At 46.5% G+C, this 26856-nt stretch overlaps 1 protein-coding gene across 9 annotated transcripts in view; it reads left to right on the forward strand.

Moving 5' to 3' along the window:
* Positions 1-17364: 17364 nt before the first annotated feature.
* The window catches only part of ADCYAP1R1 (ADCYAP receptor type I), a 184759-nt gene continuing 175267 nt past the window's right edge, over positions 17365-26856 (forward strand). For all 9 annotated transcript variants that reach the window (XM_064162372.1, XM_064162374.1, XM_064162373.1 and 6 more), the window contains exon 1: positions 17365-18117. The gene's annotated coding sequence lies outside the window, so the exon portion shown is untranslated. The remainder of the gene's footprint in view (positions 18118-26856) is intronic.

A 26856-nucleotide genomic window follows, 5' to 3' on the forward strand; every position in this document is an offset into this window, starting at 1 on the left:
CCCACCTCACTGCCTGCTCTTCCATCCCACACTTCCTCAGGGATGTTAGTGCCTCATTTGCTGCAAGAGGCACCACATCTAGGAATAAATTCTCTTTGAAAACACAGGTTTAGTAATGATTAATGATGGTCATTAGAGCTATCTTGTCCTAGCTATCTCTGGGCCTCCATTTCAGCTTCCATCTAGGTCTTATCAGGATGGTGCAGTTGTCAATTAGCCTCATTTTCTGCAAGGCAAAATAGACCCAGAACTTCTGGCTCATGTGATAACTTCAGTGGTGATTAAAGGAAGATTTGGCCATCTGAAAACAATTCCATCCACAAGTGAGGAGTCTAGTTTTTTTATTAGACTCCTGGGCTCCCTCTCTGACCAATCCCTTTGTATGAGACTAGAAAGGTTCCTCTGTATTGTATTTGCATTCAGCATCAGTGAGCTTCTTAAAGCTCTTGCATTTGTTGGCTTATGAACAAAAAAGCTCTCCACTTTTTCAACCTCCTTTAATAGATTTTGAAGGCTGTCTGCTGCCAATTAGGCCAGGCAGTTGCATCATTTTAGTAATACCCTTTATTATATTTAGAATGACCTCATGATTTTGCTCTGATAGGAATGACATCTTAGATTCCTTCCAGACCTCACTCTTACACCACTGAACCATGGTACCTAGCAAGTAAATGCTGCTAATGCTCAGGAGTTATGTAAAAAAAAATCCATCCCAAAACCAAATCTGTTTGGGGCTTGAGCATCCCAGAGAGCATTACTGTGCCATCACTGCTGAGCTCTTCCCTGTGCTGCTCTTGACAGGCGCATGCCATTGTGCTCAGTGACTCAGAGAGGTAGAGCCAACAAGCCCAGATATAAACCTGCCAAAAGCAAGGGAGGCAAAACACTCTGTAACCAGTCCAGAGCACTCAGGGGCAGCTCAGCATTGATTTGCCTTATCATAGAATCATAGAATCAACCAGGTTGGAAGAGACCTCCAAGATCATCCAGTCCAACCTAGCACCCAGCCCCACCCAATCAACTAGACCATGGCACTAAGTGCCCCATCCAGTCTGTCATAGTTGTTTGTTACTCCAGAGTGGCCACAGGGATAATTCCTTGATTGTAATGAAGACATTAGTTGTTATGACAGTAGTGAAGCATGCAAATGTGTTGTTCAGAGAGGTTGTAGGTGCTCCATTTGTGGAAACATTCAAGGCCAGGTTGGATGAGGGTCTGAGCAGCCTTATCTGGTTGAAGAAGTTCTTGCTCATGGCAAGGAGAATGGGCCTAGAAGTCCCTTGCAACCCAAAGCAATCTCTGATTCTATGATTCTTTCTCCAACTTTCCACTGCCTGAGATAAAAAAAGATGAGATCAAACTAGGTTTTAGGAAAGGGTTCTTCAGAGTGAGGGCAGTGAGACACTGGCACAGGTTGCCCAGGGAGGCTGTGGCTGCTCCCTCTCAGGAGGTGTTCAAAGCCAGGTTGGATGAGGCCTTGAGCAACCTGTTCTAGTGGGAGGTGTCCCTGCCTATGGCAGAGAGTTGGAACTGGATGATCCTTGAGGTCACTTCCAACCTAACCCATTCTACGGTTCTATGCTCATGGAGAACAAATGGACATGCTTTTATTTTGACTTGAACAGAGACAGATATGCATGGATGTTCTTGACCACTACCTACCTCATGATGGGTGGGTGAGTCATTATTGCCTATCAAGACATGGATGGATGTCATGAGTGAGTCTGCAAAATAAATTCTTCCTGGGAAGAGGGGGAGAGTCTCAGGTTGTGTCTGGAAGTCCTTGGCTAAGGAACAAATGCTTCTTGAAAAGACACCTTCCAGAAAGAGATGAAGTTTATTTACCTGCTAGGAAAATAAACCTAATTGCTCAACATTCAATTGAGATCAGAGATGTTCTAGACATACTGAAAGTATTAACTGGACTGTAAGAAAATGTGATTGGAAGTAGCTGGTTTACTGATGAAGAGATGATGAGGAAACCAAGTTGGGTCCTTATGTTACACTACTGTGCTAATTTTGCACATTAGGACATTCATGTCCCTGAGAAGAAAAGTCTTCTATGCCCAAAAGCTTCTTCAGGTCCTTACAGTGGCATGGGTTATGGAGTTTTCTTCCCCCTTCCTTAAATGATCTACTATTTGGATTATTCTTCTCCTTCCTCAAAGTCTGGATGTGATTTATTTGGGGTTTCCCTTTAGACACCCTGACTGTGTTGTACAGAGATCATTTGATTCCAGTGGCTTTGTTAGCATCTACCCAGAATGAATGTAGTGATATTGGCTTTTTGGGTCAGCTCTGGTCCAGGAAGAAATTATTGAGGTTCACACAGCATGGACCTCAAGCTGGCCACATGCTGAGCTCTACAGACCCATTACAGATACATGCTGTTTTCTCAGCAGCACTGCGAGTGAGCCCTTAGGGATTGCAGAGCTGCTGAGTAGCAAACCAAGTCTGGCTCCTGAAAACCAACTGGGGTGACTCTACATCATGTCTGCTATCTCATCTGGAGATTAAAAGAGGAAAAACAAAACAAAACAAAACAAAAAACAGCCTATCTTCCTCCTTCCCTTCCTTTTCTTTCATCTTACTCACTTGAAAGAAATTGTGGTTAGCTACTTAAGAGAGGAACACTGTGCTGAGAAAATAGGAGTTAAGCTCCACGGTGCCAGGTACTGTGCAAACTTCTAAAGGTGAAGGGCCCAAAAGCACCATAAGAACCAAAGGAGCCTGTTTCACAGACAGGATGAAGCAGATGCCTTTCTGTGTCAAGAGGATCTAACCACAGTTTTCCATCTGAGGGTGTGATTGCCATGCACATGGACCTGAAATAGCTTCAAAGTGGCTGACACCATCACTTTTCTGGTCTAGTCTTCATCTCTACTCATTTTTCCACTCTTTATTGCTGCCCTATCACACAGTATTCACTGTACAGGTTCCATCAAAAACGTGCCTTCATTGGTGAACAAGGTTACATTGGTCTCTGCTTCACTGGCACCCAAAGCCTTCCTGGCCTGAAGGTGGGGCTGGTGTCATTGCACTCCTCCTTTCCTGCTTCTTATAGGTTTTCCATGGCCTGGAAAATAATCACTTTGGATGACTCAAGGACGCTATTTGACATGTGTTCCCTGATGCCTCGTGGTAGCTAACCCAGCTGAGATGTCTGTGGGCTTAAATTTGCTCTGTACTCCTGAAGGGAGGGAAAAGTACAGAAGTTCACAGGTAAGAAGATACTGAACATCAGTGCTTTAGATTTACATCAAGGAAGAAAATGGGCAGCCTACTCATGTTGGCTTTCTGGACACCTTTGTGTTGAAAGTTCTGCACAGACAATGTTGCTTCTAGTTTCCAAGGCAAGGCTATTTGTGGAGCTCCCTGTAAGGAACTTTGAAGTACCTAAATGCTTTTAAAATCCTGATCTGATTTCTTGCAGTCCCCAGTACTGCCTGTGTTAGCAGCTTGGGGCAGACTAGATGACCTCTAGAGGTCTTTTCCAACCCTCACCATTCTAAGATTCAATTCCCCCTTACTGCTACTTTTGTTTTGTTTTTTTTTTTTCCTTTCATGTTGACATTTTTAGTTACTCCTGGAGGAAAAAGTACTTTTTCTGTTTGGAGAGAATCTAAATACAAAGCAAAGAGGGCAAGAGGCAGCCCAAGCATCGCTGTGAACGTCTATCCCTCCTATAAAACTGAGTTATCCCGGGGCGATGCGCTGTTAGCAGGGACTGCTTCTCTCTTCAGTGACGCAGAGCACAAACCCTATACTGCCTGCCTGAGGGCACTGCAGGGCTCTGTGATGAACCACGTTGCAAGCACGGGGGGATAATTATTATTTCACCAACACTTTGTGTGTTAATCAGGAGCCCCCAGGCTGCTCGGTTCCCCCATTGAGGTAATTCCGATTCGTACCGCAAATTTCGGCCCACGAGCTCTCCTCAGATGCACTGAAGTGCTTCAAATGAGAACAATCACTGCAATTTCACTTGGAGACAATTCTGAGCAATGAGAAATGATTGTGTTAAGCCAGGCTGCTTGCCTGGCACGATTTGGGAAGCTCTTTGAAAGAAAAAGAAACCACCTAAAAGAGATGTCCGCAGAAATTGCAGCTCCACACTTTATAAAGTCTTTATTGCCAGTGATGATATTTTGGTTAGGGTTGTAGGTTTGTTTTTTTTTCTCTTGGGTTGAGGTTTTTTTTTCCCCCCCCCCCCCTCTAGATTTTCAATCTGTGTTCATTCAGAGCATTTCATTATGGTCCTAAGCCTAAAAGAGCAGAATTGATAGAACGAGGTGCTTTATTGCTCATAAAAAAAGAGCTAGAAATGAATAAAGGGAACATTTAGTGTTCAGAGGCACTGCAGCTGGAGGATGTTTTCATGCTTATTGCAGACAACTGCATAATGCTACAAGGTTATTGCCTCCATGGTTCATTGAAATATTTATCAGCAAAAGAGGTGGTTCAAAATTCTCTGTGATAAACATAAATGCATAGAGGAGCAACTTTCATTTTGGCTTCTCCGTGGGAATGGCAAAGGATTACTGGAATGTAAGTTACCCTGGGCTGAGCTGCCAGTCTCCAGTCCCTGAGAAAACATGGAATGATAAAATCAACCAGGTTGGAAGACACCTCCAAGATCATCCAGTCCAACCTGTCCAACCTATCCATCCAGTCCAACCTATCCAACCAAGATCATCCAGTCCAGCCTGTCCAACCTATTCATCCAGTCCAATCTATCCAACCAAGATCATCCAGTCCAATCTATCCAACCAAGATCATCCAGTCCAGCCTGTCCAACCTATCCATCCAGTCCAATCTATCCAACCAAGATCACCCAGTCCAACCTGTCCAACCTATCCATCCAGTCCAACCTATCCAACCAAGATCATCCAGTCCAGCCTATCCAACCAAGATCATCCAGTCCAGCCTATCCAACCTATTCATCCAGTCCAACCTATCCAACCAAGATCATCCAGTCCAGCCTATCCAACCTATCCATCCTGTCCAACCTATCCAACCAAGCTCATCCATTGCAGCCCTATGCAATTAACTAGACCATGGCACTAAGTGCCTTATGCAGCCTCCTTTTAAACACCTCCAGGGATGGTGACTCCACCACCTCCCTGGGCAGCCCATTCCAATGCCAATCACTCTCTCTGACAACAACTTCCTCCTAACATCCAGCCTAGACCTGCCCTGGCACAACTTGAGACTGTGTCCCCTTCTTCTGTTGCTGCTTGCCTGGCAGAAGAGACCAACCCCACCTGGCTATGACCTCCCTTCAGGTAGTTGTAGACAGCAATGAGGTCTGCCCTGAGCCTCCTCTTCTGCAGGCTAAACAACCCCAGCTCCCTCAGCCTCTCCTCACAGGGCTGAATCTAGGGCTTGTGCAGGCTCAACTCACATGCATGTGTCATATATGTCTGCATGGGATGAAGGAAAAATACTCTGTGTTTCATACTTGTTTTGATAGTGTTTTCCAATAGAGACCAGTGCCATAACTACCATTTTTTTAATGGAGAAATTGAGGAAGAGAAGGAGAAATGAGGAAACAGTCACCCACAGGCTCACAGGATGTCAGAGGTTAGAAGGGACCCAAGGTGATCATCGAGTCCAACCCCCCTGCCAGAGCAGGACCACACAATCTAGCACAGATCACAGAGGAACACATCCAGACAGGCCTGGAAAGGTTCCAGAGAAGAAGACTCCACAGCCTCCCTGGGCAGGCTGTGCCAGTGCTCTGAGACACTTACAGTAAAGAAGTTCCCCCTTGTGTTGAGCTGGAACCTCCTGTGCTGCAACTTACACTCACTGCTCCTTGTCCTGTCCCAGGGAGCAGTGAGCAGAACCTGTCCCCCCTCCTGGCAGCCCTCAGATATTTATAAACATTTATCTCAGTCTTCTCTTCTCCAGACTAAACAGCCCCAGGTCCCTCAGCCTCTCCTCATCAGGCAGTGTCCTCCTGTCCCCTCATCATCCTCATAGCTCTCCGCTGGACCCTCTTCAGCAGATCCCTGTCCCTCTTCAGGTGGGGAACCCAAAACTGAAGGCAGTATTCAAGATGAGGTCTCAGCAGGGCAGAATAGAGGGGCAGGAGAACCTCCCTTGATCTGGACACACTCAGGCCTCTGGCACTACTTCAGCTCAGGTATTTTATAGCTGAGCCATAGCCATCACTTCAATAAAAAATAAAAAGTATAACTTTGGCTTGATTCTTAATGTATTTACTGGATGTGTATTTTTAACTTTAAAAAAAAAAAACCCAAACCCAAACATGGTGAAATTGTTTTGAATGATTAAAAGGTCCTACAGCAGGTTTGTAATACATAAATTCATACTGTATGCAGAGCTAATGCTATTAAGTGTGTATGGACTTGGTGAAGAGCCAAGGATATCGTGGGAGACATCTAAAGGGCCTATTTTATCTCTGGCTGTTAAATGCACTTAAAAGCAGCATGAGCAATGTGTATTCTAACAGAAATTATTGACCTTAGTTGCACTGAGTATGTGGACATATGGAAGTGGAGGCTGGAGTGATAGTCCCTCCACATTTATGCATGTAAACATTTATGCTGTAGGCATCTCCAGTTCATGGAACACACACATCTTGGATTTTCACTTTCAGCAGTGGAAACTATTTTAGGAATCCCTTCACTAGGAGGAACTGAGCTGAATCCTTCACTAAGAGGAAATGAGAGGATCTTAGATTTTTACCCCTGCCAGTGCTTCTTAAACCTTTCATACACCACTTCGTGATGGTTTGGGTGTTACCTGCCCCCCCACACTAAAGAAAATCACCCTCACAAACCCTATGAGGAGAGGCTGAGGGAGCTGGGGGTGTGCAGCCTGCAGAGGAGGAGGCTCAGGGCAGAGCTCATTGCTGTCTGCAGCTGCCTGAAGGGAGGCTGTAGCCAGGTGGGGTTGGGCTCTTCTGCCAGGCAACAAAAGACTCTGAAGTTGTGGCAGGGGAGGTCTAGGCTGGATGTTAGGAGGAAGTTGTTGTCAGAGAGAGTGATTGGCATTGGAATGGGCTGCCCAGGGAGGTGACGAAGTCCCCATCCCTGGAGGTGTTGAAAACAAGCCTGGCTGGGGCACTTAGTGCTATGGTCTGGTTGACTGGCCAGGGCTGGGTGCTAGGTTGGGCTGGATGATCTTGGATGTCTCTTCCAACATGGTTGATTCCAATGATTCTATGATCCAGCCTAAACCTGCCCTGGTGCAGCTTCAGGATGTGTTCTCTTGTTCTGTTACTGGTTGCCTGGAACAAGAGACTAACCCCTCCCTGGTTACAACCTCCTTTCAGATAGCTGTAGGGAGAAATAAGGTCTCCCCTGAGCAGCCTCACATTCCATTAAAAAGGTTCAGAGTGGAAAGAACTGGGAAACAAGAAAAACACTAAGATTATCCACAGGAAAGAAATAATGGTGAATGATGAAGTAAATTAAGTAGTATATGTTAGTGCTTGTAAGCTTTAATCAATCACTGATTATTGAAGGCCAGGGCAAAAATAACACAGTAACAAAAGACCCCAACATTATTGTGGGCATTAGATTCTGACACTTTCATTTAATACATCTTGGGAAAAATGAAGACTGGATTAGGCAAAGGATCTGCTGGAATGAGAAGATTCCCACATTCTCCATAAAAATATCCTGGGAAAAGATACAAAAAACCAGTTCATCATATTTCCTGTTCTAAATAATAATACCTGATAAACATCCGCCTCCCCCCCAAAACCAAAGAAATAACCCATCCACTTTCTGCATCCACTTTCTGTTCTTATTTATGGCTCAATTTCTATTCTCGGTTGGGATTTGTCACTTTGCTTTTTGAAGGGTCAGAGGTCCAACCAGATCCTGGGCTGCAGCAGGAGAAGTGTGGCCAGCATGGCCAGGGAGGTGATTCTTGCCCTCAGGTCCTCTCTGCTGAGACCCCACCTGGAGTACTGCATCCAGCTCTGGAGCCCCTGGGACAAGAGGGATGTGGAGATGCTGGAGAGTGTCCAGAGAAGGGCCAGGAGGATGCTCAGAGGGCTGCAGCAGCTCTGCTGTGAGCACAGACTGAAAGAGTGATTCTCAGGTGACCTTCTTGTGGTCTTCCAGGATCTGAAGGACCCTCCAAAAAAAAGTTGGGGAAGGACTTTTCAGGACATCAGGGAATGACAGGACTGGGGGGAATGGAGCAAAGCTGAAGGTGAGGAGATTCAGACTGAACGTGAGGAGGAAGTTGTTGAGCAGGAGAGTGGTGAGAGGCTGGACTGGGTTGCCCAGGGAGGTGGTTGAGGCCCCATGGCTGGAGGTGTTTGAGGCCAGGCTGGCTGAGGCTGTGTGCAGCCTGCTCTAGGGTAGGGTGTCCCTGGGCATGGCAGGGGGGTTGGGACTGGCTGCTCCTTGTGGTCCCTTCCAACCCTGCCTGATTCTGTGATTCTATGAAGTTCTTCAGATTTCTTTAACCAACTTATCAGTTTCTTAAATTTGTCAGCTACCTTTCAGCAGCAAGAAGAGTTGTTATGAGCCTCACAGAAGAAATACATGTGGCAGAAAACCAAATGGAAAGTGAGCTATTTAATTGCTGAAATCAAAGTCAGGCACACAAAAGACCTCATACTTTACACCCTAGCATGGCAGAAACAAGACATGGTGGAGTGTCACTTGGGGGGAAAGCACTCAGAATGATTCTTTAACATTCTCTTTTATCTTTGAACTATCCCATTTCCATTTTCATTAATCATTTATATTCATTTTACATACCCTTACAATAAACAGGCCTGAAAGTTGATAGCTTTAATAGAACTTATTTTGTGGTTTTGTCACAGCAACACTGGGATTTTGCTTTCCTCTACACATCTTCTAAACCTGAAATGAAGAGTTCCTCTCTTAAGGTGTTGCTTATTTTAAGCACCAGCTTTGTTTCTGATCTCTTTTCAATCAAAGCACAGCCTTATTCTAGCAGGTTGACACAACGTAAGGTACTTATAACAGTAGGTCATGAGCTTGTTTCCCCCCACTGCAAGAAGGAGCTCAGCAAGAATCAAATGCTCCTTATGTACAGGGCAAATAAATACATTTATTTTCTTGTCTTTACATCACTATAAGCCTGCTTTATAGTCTAGTTCCTTTCACACTCATTTTAGCCTAGAATTTTGTATAAAGGTTACAGCATCCTCTCTTCACAGTATCACAGTATCACCAAGGTTGGAAGAGACCTCACAGATCGTCAAGTCCAACCCTTTACCACAGAGCTCAAGGCCAGACCATGGCACCAAGTGCCACGTCCAGTCCTGCCTTGAACAGCTCCAGGGACGGCGACTCTACCACCTCCCCGGGCAGCCCATTCCAGTGTCCAATGACTCTCTCAGGGAAGAACTTTCTCCTCACCTCCAGCCTAAATTTCCCCTGGCACAGCCTGAGGCTGTGTCCTCTTGTTCTGGTGCTGGCCACCTGAGAGAAGAGAGCAACCTTCTCCTGGCCACAACCACCACCTTTGTCACCCTTCTCTGGACACGAAGTTCTTCACATGAAGAGTGATTTGCATTAGAATGGGCTGTCCATGAAGGTGGTGGAGTCGCTTTCCCTGGAGGTATTTAAAAGGAGACTAGATGAGGCACTTAGTGCCATGGTTTAGTTAATTAGGAGGTGTTGGGTGATAGGTTGGACCGGATGATCTCTTCCAACCTGGTTAATTCTGTGATCCTGTGTTCCACCACTGAAAGCTCATTTTACAAAGTCTCTCCTTCTAGCAGGGCTGAGTTCCCCACCTTTTCTTTCTACTGACCATCATAAAGCACTAATTTTATGCAGCTGTTGAGGTTGGTGATTTATGTTTGGATAAAGAATTTAAGATGACAAATGGGCCTGTCTTGCCATCTAGAGATGGATTCATCTGGCCCATCTTTAGATGCTGACAACCTAGATCTGTTTTTCTGACTCTAAGTTCCTTTACAGTTAGTGGAGAGAAATAACAATTTCAGGATGTGATTTTCTCATTTATTTTGCACGTCTCCCTTAGGTTGAGGTGATTCACACACTGATTTCTGATGACTGGGTGAACTGGACTGCTTTTGATTAGAAAGTGAAAGGAGGGTTAGTTCACCTACATTGCAGGTACATCCAAGTTTTGATTAGGTGAATCTCTTCAAGATGAAGAGCCTTTCCCTTCCTCTGGTACATTATTCCAGTGGTTACCTTTCCTACTTATTCAAGAGAGCATTTTTTATTTCTGACATCTGTCTGGCTTTTGCTTCTGGTCACAAGGGGTTTTTACCTCTTCTCTGCCAGGTTTAACAGACCCCAAGGGAAAACTTTGTTCTTGTGATTATTTAATCTAATTTATTGTTTTCATGCAGAAGACAGAGACAGAAACGTTGTGAGAAGCTGGCTTTGATTCTTTGCATAGTAGTTTCATGCTCAGAGAAGGGAAGTGGATGGTCAGTTTCCTGTAGGAGATAAGATTTCATACCAGTGTACACTGGCCATGAAGCATGGGACCAGCAGAACAGCTGGAGCAGGGAGGTCATTCTGCCCCTGTACTCTGCACTGGTTAGACCACACCTTGAGTACTGTGTTCAGTTCTGGGCCCCCCAGTTTAGGAGGGAAGTTGAGATGCTTGAGCGTGTCCAGAGAAGGGCGATGAGGCTGGGGAGAGGCCTTGAGCACAGCCCTACGAGGAGAGGCTGAGGGAGCTGGGATTGGTTAGCCTGGAGAAGAGGAGGCTCAGGGGTGACCTTATTGCTGTCTACAACTACCTGAGGGGAGGTTGTGGCCAGGAGGAGGTTGCTCTCTTCTCTCAGGTGGCCAGCGCCAGAACAAGAGGACACAGCCTCAGGCTGTGCCAGGGGAGATTTAGGCTGGAGGTGAGGAGAAAGTTCTTCCCTGAGAGAGTCATTGGACACTGGAATGGGCTGCCCGGGGAGGTGGTGGAGTTGCCGTCCCTGGAGCTGTTCAAGGCAGGGTTGGACGTGGCACTTGGTGCCATGGTCTGGCCTTGAGCTCTGTGGTAAAGGGTTGGACTTGATGATCTGTGAGGTCTCTTCCAACCCTGATGATACTGTGATACTGTGAGACTGTGATACTGTGATATCTACTAGAAGTTAAAGGGGAAAGATATTTAGCTTGGTTATATTTGGTTTAAGACAACTGGCTTTTAGCCAAAAGTAGAGGAAGGCAATTGAAATGGAAAAGAAAAATCTGTGTAAAGTGGGAAAGCAGGAGGAAAAAAAAGAGCATATCTAATATAATTACCAGTTATGTTCCAGTGAGAAAGCATATTCATTATTACAGTCTGGCTAACTAAATGGTGATAAACTACTACTAGCGACAGTCGCAGCTCTTCCTCTGGTGCGAATGCAAGTATGAGATGCTTTGGAATGGTCATAGTTGCACCTTTGCTCCCTCTTAATGACTCATCTTGGAAGGTGCTCTTTCACATAATAAATGCTCTGCACCCAGGACCCAAGACAGTGTATTAAGAAAAAACAAATATATGTAATAACAGAGTAAGGAGAAGGTGGTGAAGAAATTACAAAGGAAATATAAACCAAAGAAATTTTATTCTCTAGACAAAAGATAATTTCCTAATTCCACATAAAGAATGCATCAGGTAAAACAGCCAGCAGGCATCAGGCCCACAAGGGAAAACTCCCTGAGTGGTACTGGCAGGTGTAGCAATAAGTTCCATCCATTAAAACCTTTTCATTATGGCTTGGCTAACACCAATTTGATACTTGGGCTAATCACACACCTTCTGCAGCCCACACTGCAGTGTTGTTTGCTTCCTTCTTCTCTTGAAAAAGAAGATATTTGTGGTTGTCTTCTGTAGCTGAGAACTTGTCCAGCTGTTCTCCTTCAACAGTAGAGAAGAATCTCCTCCTAAAGGTGTTTCATGTAAGAGGAGAACAATGGATACTGGGCTGTGGTAATTTTGAGTGCTAGAATCAAAGACAATGACCACAGTTGGATGATCTTCAGCTGCCAAAGTGGAGTGCAGCAAGGAATTAATTCAAAACATCCTATCAATGAAATTAGAAGATAATAATTTGAATGCATGGTTATGGGAGCATTGGAACAGGCTTCCCAGGGAGGTTTCCTTTGCTAGAGACTTTCAAGATCCACTTGGAGACATTCCTGTGTGGCCTGCCCTAGGTGATCCTGCTTTAGCAAAGGGGCTTTAGCAAGGGGGTTGGATTCAGTGATCTCCAGAGGTCTCTTCCAACCTCTATTGTTCCATCATACTATGATGTGTCTATACTTAGGAAGGCAGAATCATCCAAAGTGACAAAACCAGATTATAAATCAAGAGAGTTCAGGTGGGAAGTGTGGTTAGTAATGGTTGGTCATTACTAATTCTAGTTAGAGCTGTCTAAGGAGGGTGTAATGCATGTTTCAGCTGAAGCAGAGAAGACTGAAAGATTAAGGGAGGTGTGTGTCATTTGGAGAAGGAAGTTAGACAGATGAGTCTAAGTGCCAAGTTCAGAGACACGGTGTAAATATTGTTGGTCTCTCTTTCAATCCAAGTTTTATCCAGGCTTGGGAAGGTTAGAAATTCCCACATGCTTGAGAAAGCTTCCTCCTGGAGAGCAGCATAGTGCTGAGTGGCAGTAGGTGGACATCATCTGCTGAGATTGTTCATGTTGACATTTATGGCAGTGTTAGGTCAATGGCTGGACTCGAACTTTGAGGTCTTTTCCAATCAAAGCCCTTCTGTGATTCTGTGATTATCTCCCTTCTCTGTCAGTACCCTTCTCACATCATCATATTGTGGTCACACCCTGAGGCACACATCTCTCTGGGCTAAACTACCTTGTACTTACTACAAGGTAAGAGTAGGGACACGAGAGGATTCCTACTGCTCTTTAAATTCACCATCACAGTTACTGCCTCTATGGCAGTGACACAATCCTTTGCCTACACATCCAATATCACAGTATCACAGTATCATCAGGGTTGGAAGAGACCTCATAGATCATCAAGTCCAACCCTTTAGCACAGAGCTCAAGGCCAGACCATGGCACCAAGTGCCACGTCCAGTCCTGCCTTGAACAGCTCCAGGGACGGCGACTCCACCACCTCCCCGGGCAGCCCATTCCAGTGTCCAATGACTCTCTCAGGGAAGAACTTTCTCCTCACCTCCAGCCTAAATCTCCCCTGGCACAGCCTGAGGCTGTGTCCTCTTGTTCTGGTGCTGGCCACCTGAGAGAAGAGAGCAACCTCCTCCTGGCCACAACCTCCCCTCAGGTAGTTGTAGACAGCAATGAGGTCTCCCCTGAGCCTCCTCTTCTCCAGGCTAACCAATCCCAGCTCCCTCAGCCTCTCCTCGTAGGGCTGTGCTCAAGGTCTCTCCCCAGCCTCGGTTAATATGTCTCAGTTAACCATAGCAGGCGGAACATTCAGCACACTGTGTTCTCCCTGGATGTGGACACAGTTCTACCAGTAGAAATGTCTTTCAGCTGTACAGCTTTTACATAGCTAGAAAGGGAACAAATGACTGCTGCTGTCAGCACAGATAGCTGTTTTCTCCTACTCTCTACCTCCACAACATCTTGTCCCTAGGAACCAGGAGATGTCTCTTTCTCTCTGATCTACTGGTTGGTAAGAAGTGACTGAGGAATACATAGACAAGATGGTCTAATCTAGCGTGACCAGTGTCTTAGCCTTACATCTTAGCTGCAACACAGGAGAACTTTCCTTTCCTCTGAGTCTTATTTTGCTCTCCAGCACAGCTGATCATCACATCAGATGATCTGCAAACCAATGGAGAATGGCAGGTGGGATCTCAGTGTGGGTGGGAGGCATTATCTGGGGGCAGTTCTTGTCTTGGCAGAGGAGAACAATCCAACTTGGTGAGTCTCAATATTTTGGACTTGTCAAATCTGATACTGAAAGAAGGAATCATCTCATTAGAGGTCTACTTTGCAGGTGCTTGCAAGCTGGACTGGTGTTCCCAGAGTGTCTTAATATCAGTGGAGAGAAATAGGCACACTGAGGACACAATCCCTCCAAGCTGTATTCAGTATCTCCTTGAGCTGAGGTGGATCAACCTTACATTCCAGTGACTGCACTGTTAAGGACTGACCCTCACATGAAGGCAGAGGTAGCTGAGCAGCTCAAATCTACCTGTTTGGCCAAAGAAACCACACCTGAGGTGTCAGAATAACAGAAGAGGACAAGGGCTCTCCAACTAAATACCTTTAACTCTGTCCCAGCAAACACTCTTGCAGCCAGCTTGCTGGTGTCTTATGTCTATATGTGATGGCAGATGGATGGTTCCTAGGTCATTTAGCATTTGCATTTTTCTCTCAGGAAGCTTTCTGCCCCTGTCAGACTCATGCTAGCCAAAATAATGGCTTTTATGCTTTGCACACACTTAAATAATGAAGACCTGTTTAATAGACTGCTCATGGGGATAGCAATAAAGCATTATTTGCCTAAAAATAGCTTGATTGTTTTCTCCTATAGAAAACTGCCTCTTTTTGGAGAACCAAGTTCTTAGATAGACTCTTCTGACTGCTTCAGCAGGAAACCTGATATGAATATCAGCTGAGATCATCTAAAGCAGTCCAACTGTGGCTGGATATGGGCCACTAGATGATTCTCTTGGCCCATTGCCCTTCTCCTGGGAAAGAATGGGAGCAGATGTTGGAGCAGAACATAATAATTGAACAGCTGGGAACCTTCTTCCATGCTTATCAACCCAAGGCAACATTTCATGGTGGATATTATGGCTTTAGAAGTAGCATTGCCATAAATTCTAGAAGTTTGGGAGGGCAGGGGGCAGGGAGGAGGCTGGGGAAGAGGCTTTTTAAGTCTGTGGAGTGTATATAGATGTTTTTTTGTAGGAAGAACATTTTGCTGTAAAGGCTTTTTTGGTTGCTTCTTTTTTATCCTGCATCTTAACCTCTAGAATGCAGAAAAATAAGGCTGGCTGACATACAACTATCAAACAGTTGTCTACATCTGATTTAGTTGGTCAAGAACCGGCTGGAAGGCCAGATCCAGAGAGTGATGGTGAATGGTGCCACATCCAGGTGGCAGCTGGCACTAGTGGTGTTCCCCAAGGACCAGTGCTGGGCCCAGTCCTGTTCAACATCTTTATTGATAATCTGGACCAGGGGATTGAGTCCAGCATCAGTAAGTTTGGAAATGACACCAAGCTAGGAGCAGGTGTGGAGCTGTTGGAAGGTAGGAGAGCCCTGCAGAGGGACCTGGCCAGGCTGGATGGGTGGGCAGAGGCCAATGGGATGAGACTGAACAAGGCCAGGTGCAGGGTTCTACACTTTGGCCACAACAACCCCAAGCAGTGCTACAGGCTGGGGACAGAGTGGCTGAGAGCAGCCAGGCAGAAAGGGAGCTGGGGGTGCTGGTAGAGAGGAGCTGAAGATGAGGCAGCAGTGTGCCCAGGTGGGCAGCAGAGCCAATGGCATCCTGGCCTGGCTCAGGAGCAGTGTGGGCAGTAGGACGAGGGAGGTTCTTCTGCCCCTGTGCTCAGCACTGCTCAGGCCACACCTTGAGTGCTGTGTCCAGTTCTGGGCTCCTCAATTCAAGAGAGATGTTGAGGTGCTGGAAGGTGTCCAGAGAAGGGAGACAAAGCTGGTGAGGGGTCTGGAGCAGAGCCCTGTGAGGAGAGGCTGAGGGAGCCTCACCCTGTGCAGCCTGCAGCAGAGGAGGCTCAGGGCAGAGCTCATTGCTGTCTATAACTCCCTGAAGGGAGGCTGTAGCCAGGTGGGGTTGGTCTCTTCTGCCAGGCAAGCAGCAACAGAAGAAGGGGACAGACTCTGAAGTTGTGGCACGGGAGGTCTAGGCTGGATGTTAGGAAGAAGTTGTTGTCAGAGAGAGTGATTGGCATTGGAATGGGCTGCCCAGGGAGGTGGTGGAGTCACTTTTGCTGGAGGTGTTCAAGAAAAGCCTAGATGAGGCCCTTAATGCCATGGTCTGGTTGATTGGCTAGGGCTGGGTGCTAGGTTGGCCTGGATGATCTTGGAGGTCTCTTCTGACCTGGTTGATTCTATGATTCTGTGATTCTTGGCTACCTTTGTACATTATGAAAATATAATCAGGTGTTTTGCAAAGAAGGTGCAATGGGTCACTTTCATGACCAAATTTCCTGTTCCCTCCTCAGTTTAATCTGAGAGCAAAGTAAAGGCAAGGAGGATTTTAAATGAATTTACATGCTAAGGGAAATGGAAGATGGAAGCTGCAGAGAGTGAAGGGGAAGTGGTAAAATAGGAAGAGGAACAGGATCTATGTCTTAGCTGCTGTGAATTCCAGGGTAATTAACAGATCCTTGTCATCAGGCAGCTGCTCTTACAGCACTGGTCTCAGAGAATTTGGATAAGAATTAGGCATTCAAAAGGAGTCCCATGGGATGCCCTGGCAGAAGGCTTCTATACACCTGTCATAGGTGTTCAGACTCCTTCAGTGATCCTTGTCCAGATCTGGAGAGATTTCACCTGAGTGCTACTGTCTGTGAAAGGGACCAGTGATGGGATGCTTTTGTGCACTGACCTTGCAGGGTACATGTGGGTTGGACTTGATGATCTGTGAGGTCTCTTCCAACCCTGATAATACTGTGATACTGTAATGTGCCACCCTTCTCTTTTGCAGATGCAAGTCCAAGGCACCCGAGGGATATCCCTTGTCTCACCAACTACCTCAGCGCTCTCTACAGCTCCACTCCACTGTTTTTTCAGCAACAGGTACCACTTCTGTGCTGCTGTTGCAGGAATCCTGTTGCTGTGTAGCTCTGGGGCAACGCAGGACAGAGCAGATGCTGCTGTTCCCGTGCAGTCACTTCCCTTCCTGTGTGCCTGTGTTTCTGCTGTGGGAGGGGAGGAGATCCTTTCCATAAGCTCGAAGGGCTCATTCTGGACACAGGCCACCTTCCCGCCTGCAGACACCATCTGCAAAATGATGCTTCCAGGTGAAATTCCTGCTCTATTTCCTCTCGGTTCCTCTCCCTGACAACTCCAGATACTTTATCGCTTTCCTTTGCAATCAACTGCTCTGCAGCTTAAGGAGAAAATGCCTCCCTTCATCCTCCCTGCCACAGCCCCCTCTCTCTTCCAGCAGCGATGCCATCCTCCCTCCCATCACGCTGTTTTGCAGACCCTGTCACACTAATTCGAAGATGAAATAAAATCTCTGGGACAGCAGAAACGGTGCTTAGGTGACAGAGAGAAGAAGGATTTGGAGGAGGAAGGAAAAAAGGGGGGGGGGGGGGGGGGCCGGAAGAAATGTTCGATTTAAGAAACTGAATTTGAATGAACCCCTCCTCCCGCTTCTCCTCATTGGTTTCTTCTCCTTCCTGCATATTAATGAGAGTAGCCAAAGCGAAGCTATTGGTTCCGTCTCCCCTTTCCTTTCCTCAGGCACTTAGGGGGAGGAGGTGTTTGCATTTCTCCGCAGGACCAGCTTCGTTTTGCAGAGCATTGTCTGGGTATGAGAATCACACACAGAGAAACACAGGGACGAGCACAGCACAGCTTTGACTCGCAGACAGAGCATCTGCTCCAGTCTGAGCCCCCTTCTTCTTCCTCATCCCACCTCCTACATCCCAAGCACGAATAATTCCCCCTATAAAAGAAGGGGGGAAACACACACACGCACAAGAGGGGGTGCCCCAAGAAACCCAAACGAACAAAAACCCGGAAAAAGCAGGGAGAAAAAAAAGAAAACAAGGTAGGAAAAAAAAAAAAAAGAGAGAGAGAGAGAAGAGGAGAAAGTTTGCAAATCTTCTGCTTCCCGTCTTGGCTTTGGTGGGGTTTTGTGGTTGCTTCTGTTTGGTTCGGGGTTTTATCGGTTTAGCGATGGCAAATTCCTTCACGGCCAGGACCTGGCCCATCCCCTGAGCAAAGGCAGCTTGGACATGACCGGCAGGCGAGGGAGGAGGAATTTGGATTCCCTTCGGAGGCGCCGACCCCTCCTCCGCCCGGTGCGAACGGGGCGGGGGGAGCTCGGCTCCGGCCGCTCACTCGCCCCGCGGGCAGCCGGGGCTGGACCACTTTCTGCTGGGGAACGGCTCCGTGTGCCCCCGCGCCTGGCTACGACCCCATCGGCGCCCGCCGCGCCCCGGCAAGCCGGGGATGCAGCATCTCGAGCACCGGGACAGATCCCTGCTGCAATGGTAAGTCTTTTCCGCCGGCCTCTCCCCCCGCTCCATCCCTGTTAGCGTCGTCCCGGCTTCCCGAGCGGGCCGGCGGATGGAAGGCAGCGGCAGCCGGGCTCTGCCCCGCTCGGCCCGACCCTGGAGATGCCAGAGCGCCGTTACTGCGACCGGGGAGGGGAGAAGGAGCCACCGGCTTGGCTCAGAGTGACATTGATTTACCGGCTTTCCCCTCATCTTCCCCACGTCCTGGGAACAGTTCTTTTCGGGGAGAATTGCATGCAGGCTTTCTGCCTTCAGCCAGAACTGCAGGCTCCGAGGATGCGTCTGCGAGACGCTTTTGCTTCTTTTCAAACCCATAAATCTCCCTTTGCAAGTGGTGACAGGTTAACGTGCTCGGTATGGAAATCACGTCTGGTTTTAACACAATATGGCTGGTAAATAAAACCTGCTTGCTAACAGACCCGGTGCTGCTGTTGGCATTTTCGAGCTCAAGGCTCCCTTTTGCAGTTCTGCGTCTTCACCTGCCGCAGAAACTCTGATTCACCCTTCAAGCAGTGCACCAGGACTTCCCTGGTTTTTTACTGTGGGATTGTAGTAAAAATTGCCATTGATGTGCCTTTGACCTCTGCTTGCATGCCTCGGTGCACTTGTCCTTATCAGTATCCGAACAGCTGGTTCTGATAACACCATCTTTATGCAAAGCACATCTCAAGTCAGAGGGACAGCAGCATACAGGACAGACTTTACTGCTGTGCTGCAAATTTAACGTGTGAACAGTTTCAGGTATGTATTGGAATCCAAAGAGTTTACAGCCAGGGAGAGAAAGGTAATGCAGCATGCTGTTCAGGGCTGGAAAATGCACTAGGAAAAAAAGAAAGAGATGTGTTTAGTGCCATACTGCTGTTTATGGCTAGATGATGATCCCACTTACGTAGAAGCAGATCTGGAAGAACTCCCTGGAAGTGAGTGGCTTTTCACTGCATCTCATCTGCTGGTAAACAGAATCTGGTCTTTAGAATGAAGAATATATTGGTGTAGAGGCAACCATAATAATAATAAATATTAACCAAAGTAAATAAGGCAGCAATGTGACCTGATTCTTTCCTAGAGTGTTATGTATTACCACGAGCCTTGTGTTTATTGGTTGCAGTGCAGGTATTGGACTGATAAAGGAATATGTTATGGAACTGAAGAAGCTTTTGGAGAGTTATTTTTAAATCTATTTAAGCCAACAAACAGTGAAAGGAATTTCTTTTCATGCTGTTTGGGTGCACAGCTATCTCACTGATCAGGTACAGCAGGGAAACGTATCTGTGGCTTGCACATGCTAATCAAAGGTAGTGGATGATTAGTTACGGTCAACGGTAGCATGAAGATAAGCTCTGTAAAGTGTAGTCAGTATAGGTACAGAGAAAGAACACATTATACAAACATCTGTCCTTGGCTCATGCAAAACATGCTGGAGCTATCTTGAACTATATTGTCCTATAGAATGGATAAGGCAACATTGCTCCCATTGGATGAATGATTGAGGAATGTGATTCAGTGCAATAATGACAGTTGGGTTGAAGTCGATGTATCTGATTGTGCCTCAGTTACAGTTCTGGGGTATGGTCCTTTTCTCCCCCTGTTTCTACGTGCTGAGGGCAATGGTTGCTGCTTTGTTGTTCATTGAGGACAGCTACAATTGTTCTGTTACTGTACCAGCAGTCTAACTCGAACATCACAAAGTGGAAGGTTTCAGTTGTGTTTTCTCCAGCCTAAGGCATGTGTGCAGGGACTGGAAGGATATCCATTGGCACTGAACAAACTCCAAGGTCAGGGAAGGCTTTATGAGTGATAAGTACACATCTGCAAACAGGGAACCAGCTTTGTGATTGCTCCTTGGCTTTAGCCTTCCATCATTTGTTGGTGTCCCAGCAAGAAAACAGGAGAGCTTCTTCCTCCTTGTAGATTCAAGATGTCTGCTGTTTGCATGGTGGTGCCATAGCTGCATGTAGCTCTCTAGATCCGCTGTCGTTGGGGTATGTGTGAAGCTCATAAACATGAAGGCAGAAGCTTTGCTGTGGGGTGCTACCAGGGAGAGAAACCCAGAGATTTCTGAGACTGTGGGCTGCACAGCTGATCATGTTGGGACCTTTGTTCATCACATTTCTCTTCGTTTGGCTGACTGAGCCGGCATCCTGGAGATATTTTTTCTGGGACTGAGTTCCATATGTGCCTACGCCTTTGATAAGTTGAGACCTGTGTCCCCAAGCTGATTCATTTCAGTGTAGCAGATTTTGTTTTCCTTTCCTTCCTTCTGAGCACACATAGTACAAACAGCCTAATTCCTAAATTAGCTCAGATTATCTTTTAATGACACCAGAATACTTGAGCTAGGAAGCACCGAGAAAAAGTAAACCAAGGACAAGATCATGCTGTAACCTGTGTCTGGTGGCAATACCAGGTCTTGTGGTTAGTCCTGGTGTAACAGAGGAGATATTTATTTGCCATCCCATTACTTGGTCCAGAGAGTGCAGACTCAGCCTTTAAATCCCTGGTGTGTATTTTTGCATTGGCTCACATTCCCTTGTTTCCATTCCCTGCTCTCCTCTCTCATCCAACCATCTCAAATCACCAGTGAGGGCAGGCTTGGGTACACATTGCCGTCAACAGGATTTTGGAGCGAGTTTTGCAGGCATGGAAGAACTCTGCTGAAAGGGATATAAGTACACCAATGAGGAGCTCCTTTCTTTTTCCCAGCTTGCAACCCTGAGGCTGTCCTTGCTGAAAAGGTATCTTCAGGGACAGCTGTAACACCACTGCATTTCAGAGTGGCCCTGCCACACATCAGCATCCCTTACCAATGCTACGTATTCTCTCAAGTGGCCAGTGCCAGAACGAGAGGACACAGCCTCAGGCTGTGCCAGGGGAAATTTAGGCTGGAGGTGAGGAGAAAGTTCTTCCCTGAGAGAGTCATTGGACACTGGAATGGGCTGCCCGGGGAGGTGGTGGAGTCGCCGTCCCTGGAGCTGTTCAAGGCAGGACTGGACGTGGCACTTGGTGCCATGGTCTGGCCTTGAGCTCTGTGGTAAAGGGTTGGACTTGATGATCTATGAGGTCTCTTCCAACCCTGATGATACTGTGATACTGTGATACTGTATACAGCATCCCTCGATCAGGCTGTTCCAGTTCCCTCAGTGATGAACTTGTTCTGCTCTTGAGAAATGCTTTGCATGCAGGAAGACAGTTGGTAGCTTGTCACAGCTCTAACAAGTACTAGAATTCCTGTGCCAGTGGTGCCCAGTGAAACACTGTTTGGATGGTAGTTGAGTTGGCACAAGGACATGGGAAGAAGGCAGGCAGACTTTTCCTTTGTGGCAGAATGTTCAGTCTTTGCCCCATGGCTTGCTTGGCTTGCAAATTTGTCTCTGACCACTTTTTGCTCTCTCAATTAATTGATCTGTGTTTTTTAGCTTGAACTTTTATCTCCATGAGACAAACTAGGAACTCATGCAAACCAAGCCAGATTGTTCAAGTCTTGTTTATCTAACTCACTGCAGTCCATTGATTCGATACCATTGCAAGCATCAGCTTATCTGGAGAGTAGATGGATTAATATCTTCAAGGTAGAACTTCTTAGGAAGTGCTAAAACATTCCATCTCCTGCAGAAGAGGTAGAAGCATCATTATACAGTGCATTTAAAGCTAACATGTCTGCAATGTTGAGGAGTATTCCCTTGGAAGGGCTCCTGCAGGAATACACAAAGGCAGTTGCAGGGTCTCTTGTTTGCTGCTCTGATTCTATGCTGCATTTGAATCCAAATTCTTCTGACATAATTATCCCATGAAATGAGTTGCTTTCCATTTGTCATTAGATTTTATCTACCCTGGAGACATCCTGACTGTCTTACTTCAGCTCATTCAGGTGTCACATTTTACTCTTGGATGGCTTAAGGTAGGTCTATGATCTGAAGCTGCTCTCATCTATTTATCTGATGGATTCTTTTGAAAGCAATTTCTTTTTGAAGGTGTGAAAAGCTCTGCTTAGTAACAGTTGCCTGAAAAACAACCCCAAAACTCCCTCCAACAATTAACATTTCTAGTTCACTCCAGCATCAACAGAAAAGGGGATGAATCATAGAATCATAGAATCAACCAGGTTGGAAGAGACCTCCAAGATCATCCAGTCCAACCTAGCACCCAGCCCTAGCCAGTCAACCAGACCATGGCACTAAGTGCTCCATCCAGGCTTTGCTTGAACACCTCCAGGGACGGTGCCTCCACCACCTCCTTGGGCAGCCCATTCCAATGCCAATCACTCTCTCTGACAACAACTTCCTCCTAACATCCAGCCTAGACCTACCCTGGCACAACTTGAGACTGTGTCCCCTTGTTCTGTTGGTGGTTGCCTGGGAGAAGAGGCCACCCCCCACCTGGCTACAGCCTCCCTTCAGGTAGTTGTAGACAGTAATAAGATCACCCCTGAGCCTCCTCTTCTGCAGGCTGCACACCCCCAGCTCCCTCAGCCTCTTCTCATAGGGTTTGTGTTCCAGGTCCCTGATCAGCTTTGTTGCCCTTCTCTGGACACCTTCCAGCACCTCAACATTGCTCTTGAATTGAGGAGCCCAGAACTGCACACAGTACTCAAGGTGTGGCCTGAGCAGTGCTGAGTACAGGGGAAGAATAATCTCCCTTGTCCTGCTGGCCACACTGCTCCTGAGCCAGGCCAGGATGCCATTGGCTCTTCCTCTTCATAATGATTATGGCAATAAGAATAATTCAAAAAGCATAATCTATAGGGAATATTCACACCAAAGTACTGGTTCCTGAACATGCCACGTTAAACTCCTGCCACATATGTGAGCAGGTTTGGCCATCCAGTGTTGAAGCATTCCACAGAGAGCCTCAATCACAGCAGCTTTCGCACTCCATTAGAGATGACTGGGTCATGATTGCCTAGGAGCTGCAAATGGAAGGATAATTATAGTCTCTTATCTATGATTTGTTGGACCTGCTAAATGGAGCTGAGGGTTAGGGCAGGAAAAGCCCTTTTAATCTGCATGGTGGGTTAATAGCCTAGCATTGTACAATTTTTGTTCCTAAATTCCTCAGGATGAGAGAAGTTTTGCTACATCATTTTTCTGAAGGGGCCAGACCCTCCAGTCCCCTCATCATCCTCGTAGCCCTCTGCTGGACCCTCTCCAGCAGATCTGTCCCTCTTACACTGGGGTGCCCAAAACTGAGCAAAGTATTCAAGATGAGGTCTCAGCAGGGCAGAGTAGAAGGGAAGGAGAACCTCCCTTGATCTGCTGGACACACTCTGCCTAATACACCCCATTTCATTACATTGTAGGTGGGAAGGGTCACTTATCATTAATGGAGAGCTACGAGGATGATGAGGGGACTTATGAGGAGAGGCTGAGAGACTTGGAACGTCTTAGCCTGGAGAAGAGAAGACTTAGAACGGATTTGATAAATGTTTATAAACATCTGAGGGCTGCCAGGAGAGGGGGACAGGCTCTGCTCACTGCTCCCTGGGATAGGACAAGCAGCAATGGGTGGAAGTTGCAGCACAGGAGGTTCCAGCTCAACACAAGGGGGAACTTCTTTACTGTAAGGGTCCCAGAGCCCTGGCACAGGCTGCCCAGAGAGGTTGTGGAGTCTCCTTCTGTGGAGCCTTTCCAGGCCTGTCTGGATGTGTTCCTCTGTGACCTGAGCTAGACTGTGTGGTCCTGCTCTGGCAGGGAGGTTGGACTCAATGATCTCTTTGGGTCCCTTCCAACCCCTGATATCCCATGACCCTGTGTGATCCTGCTATCTCATCCTGAGCCGGGTCAGATGTATCACCCTGTGGAGGTACTTGCAGCAGCTGGCTGCAAGAGGTATACATCCAAAATCAGTGAGGTGAATCCTTCCATGGCATCAGAGCTAGTCCTGTGAAGTGCAGTATTTCTCTTCCTCCTATCTTTTCTCAGGGAGACTGACAGTTTGTTGGGATTTTTTGTTTCTTTGTGGGGTTTTTTTGGCTAGCTCACCATAGCAATAGCAAACTGTGCTAGATGTTAGTTTCCTGAAAAAGCTCAAGTCACCCTCAATTCAAGAGAGATATTGAGGTACTGGAAGGTGTCCAAAGAAGGGCAACAAGGCTGGTGAAAGGCCTGGAACACAGACCCCATGAGGAGAGGCTGAGGGAGCTGGGGGTGTGCAGCCTGCAGAAGAGGAAGATCAGGGCAGAGCTCATTGCTGTCTACAACTACCTGAAGGGACATTGTAGCCAGGTGGGGTTAGTCTCTTCTGCCAGGCAAGCAGCAACAGAAGAAGGGGACACAGTCTCAAGCTGTGCCAGGAGAAGTATAGGCTGGATGTTAGGAGGAAGTTGTTGTCAGAGAGAGTGATTGGCATTGGAATGGGCTGCCCAGGGAGGTGGTGGAGTCGCTTTTGCTGGAGGTGTTGAAGCAAAGCCTGGATGAGGCACTTGGTGCCATGGTCTGATTGATTGGCCAGGGCTGGGTGCTAGGTTGGCCTGGATGATCTTGGAGGTCTCTTCCAACCTGGTTGATTCTATGATACTAAGTCTACTGTGATGATCCCTACAACTTCCTCACTCACATCTTCCCCTTACTCAAGCAAAACCAGACCTCAGCCTGCCTCTTGCAGGGAGAATTCATGCCACATGTGCCAGGCAGCATCCTATCTGTTTGTCTTTTATTAAGATTATTCATTGATTATTCTAAATCTCAGAGGCTTCCTGCATGTTGGACTTGATGATCTGTGAGGTCTCTTCCAACCCTGATGATACTGTGATACTGTGATACTTTCTGTCTTCAAAGTATATTCAATTACTGCAAGGGGTTTCCCAGCTGAGGGCTGTATGAGATTCTGTAAGTGGGTGGGGGTATATTAATGTAAGGACACATCTAGGACTGCTGTGTGATCCTCTTTAGGCAGATGCAAGCTCACTCTGGCTGTTCTCTGAGCCAGCCAGAAGCTGTGTGGCATTCCAAGTCTGCTGTGTTAGATAGTATTGCCCTGCTCTGGCAGGGGGGTTGGACTCAATGATCTCCTTGGGTCCTTTCCAACCCCTAACATCCTGTGAGCCTGTGATGCTACATACACTACTTGTGAATAGCTGTGCTGTGAGCTGCAAGAAGATGGAGATGAATGCTGACCAGACCTCATTAGCTTAGGGCTGGCACCCTGTGAAATCCATTCTGGCCAGCTTGGAGCACTTGACATGGCTAGAGTTAGGTGACCTTAAAGGCAGCTTTTTTGCCACAAATCAGTATTTTCTTATTATAATGCATCAACCCTTTGTCCTAAGCTAACAAAATCCCCCAGTCAATTGATAAATGGATTCAACTAATACCTTCCTTCTTAACTATGGCCTTTAAAAATATCTACTGAAATCCAACTAAGGGGAAAAAAAAAAAGGAATCTCTAAGACTCCTGATATGGAGGCTGGAATTAAAGATAGAGCAGTAAGAGATACACTTCCCCACAGTGGAAAGAAATTACATTTCTTTTTGAAAGGTAGTTTTAAATAGCTAAGATCTCCTTAGCTGTTAATTCATTTTCCTGGAATGGTAAGACTTTATTAAGCCATAACCTTTCTGTTTCTACTCTTACTGTCACATCTCTGAATTAGGCTTATATAAGGTTGGATGTTTTTTTTTTCTTGTAGCAAAAACTGAACTGGCAAATTTGTGGCCATAAGTAAGAAGCATTTCCTTTTAAAAAGGCTTTTTTTTTTTTTTTTCCTTGGTGATAATAATATTTATGTATAATTCCAAATCCTTAAATTGATGTAGCTACTACCAAGAGCCAAATATGTGCTTGGGCTTAGGACAGATGTTAAGATGCTGGACACAAGACAGAACTTTTCCTCTCAGAGCTGGCCCAGAAACTAATTATATAAAGAAGCCAGCACAAGTACATTACATAAAGGTCCAAGTTAAAGTTAGTAAAGTTACTCATTTCCTGTGTTTGAGAGAGCTGGATCTTTGGATTCATTCCAGGAGTTTTGGGCTCTAACTTAAGATGCAAAGGAGATGAGAGAACATCAGAAATACCACAGATGCTTAAGCTCTTCATGACTAAGGCTGTGAATGTGTCACAGCTGTCACTGGAGCCTTGGACTCCACAATCCACACTCATTCTTTTGAGTTGCATGAAGGTTGACAGCTTGGATGGTGCTTTTGTGCTAGTGAATGGGTTAGTTAGGCGCGATGATTATGTACAGTGGGCTAACAGCTGGAACAAACTTCATTAGAGAGCAGTTCTTGGTGACTGCAGAGGAGAGAGCAGCATGAAAAGCCATTATTAGCCATATTGAAGTTGTTTCTCTGCAGCATTCAAATCTCTGGACACAGCTCTCTGTTCTCTAGCTTTTGTTCTCTGACTTGTTCTTTGTGCCACAGCTGGATGTAGTAATGATGGTCACGGAAAAGAGCCTTCAGAGCCTACCAAAGTAGGCTGTTGGTTCAGAAGAGGAGAAGAAATGAATGTCACAGAGTTTTTTGGTTCCTTCAGCAAGTGTACTCTGGACAGATTTTCACTTCTGGTCTTCAGCTAATTCCATTTCCTCCATGTGGAAGGCTTGCAGGTCTTTTTTGCTAGGATAGCTTCTCTCGTGCTGATCAGAGATGGGATTCCTCCTGCAGATTAAGACACCTAACCATAGATGTATTTTGAAGTGTCTACCTGCATCTATCACATGAACTCCTGTTATAGTGAGAGATTTAGGACATGATTCAGCCACCTGAATATGTGTAT

This window comes from Pogoniulus pusillus, chromosome 23 (assembly GCF_015220805.1).
Source record: "Pogoniulus pusillus isolate bPogPus1 chromosome 23, bPogPus1.pri, whole genome shotgun sequence".
Classification (NCBI taxonomy): Eukaryota; Metazoa; Chordata; class Aves; order Piciformes; family Lybiidae; genus Pogoniulus; species Pogoniulus pusillus.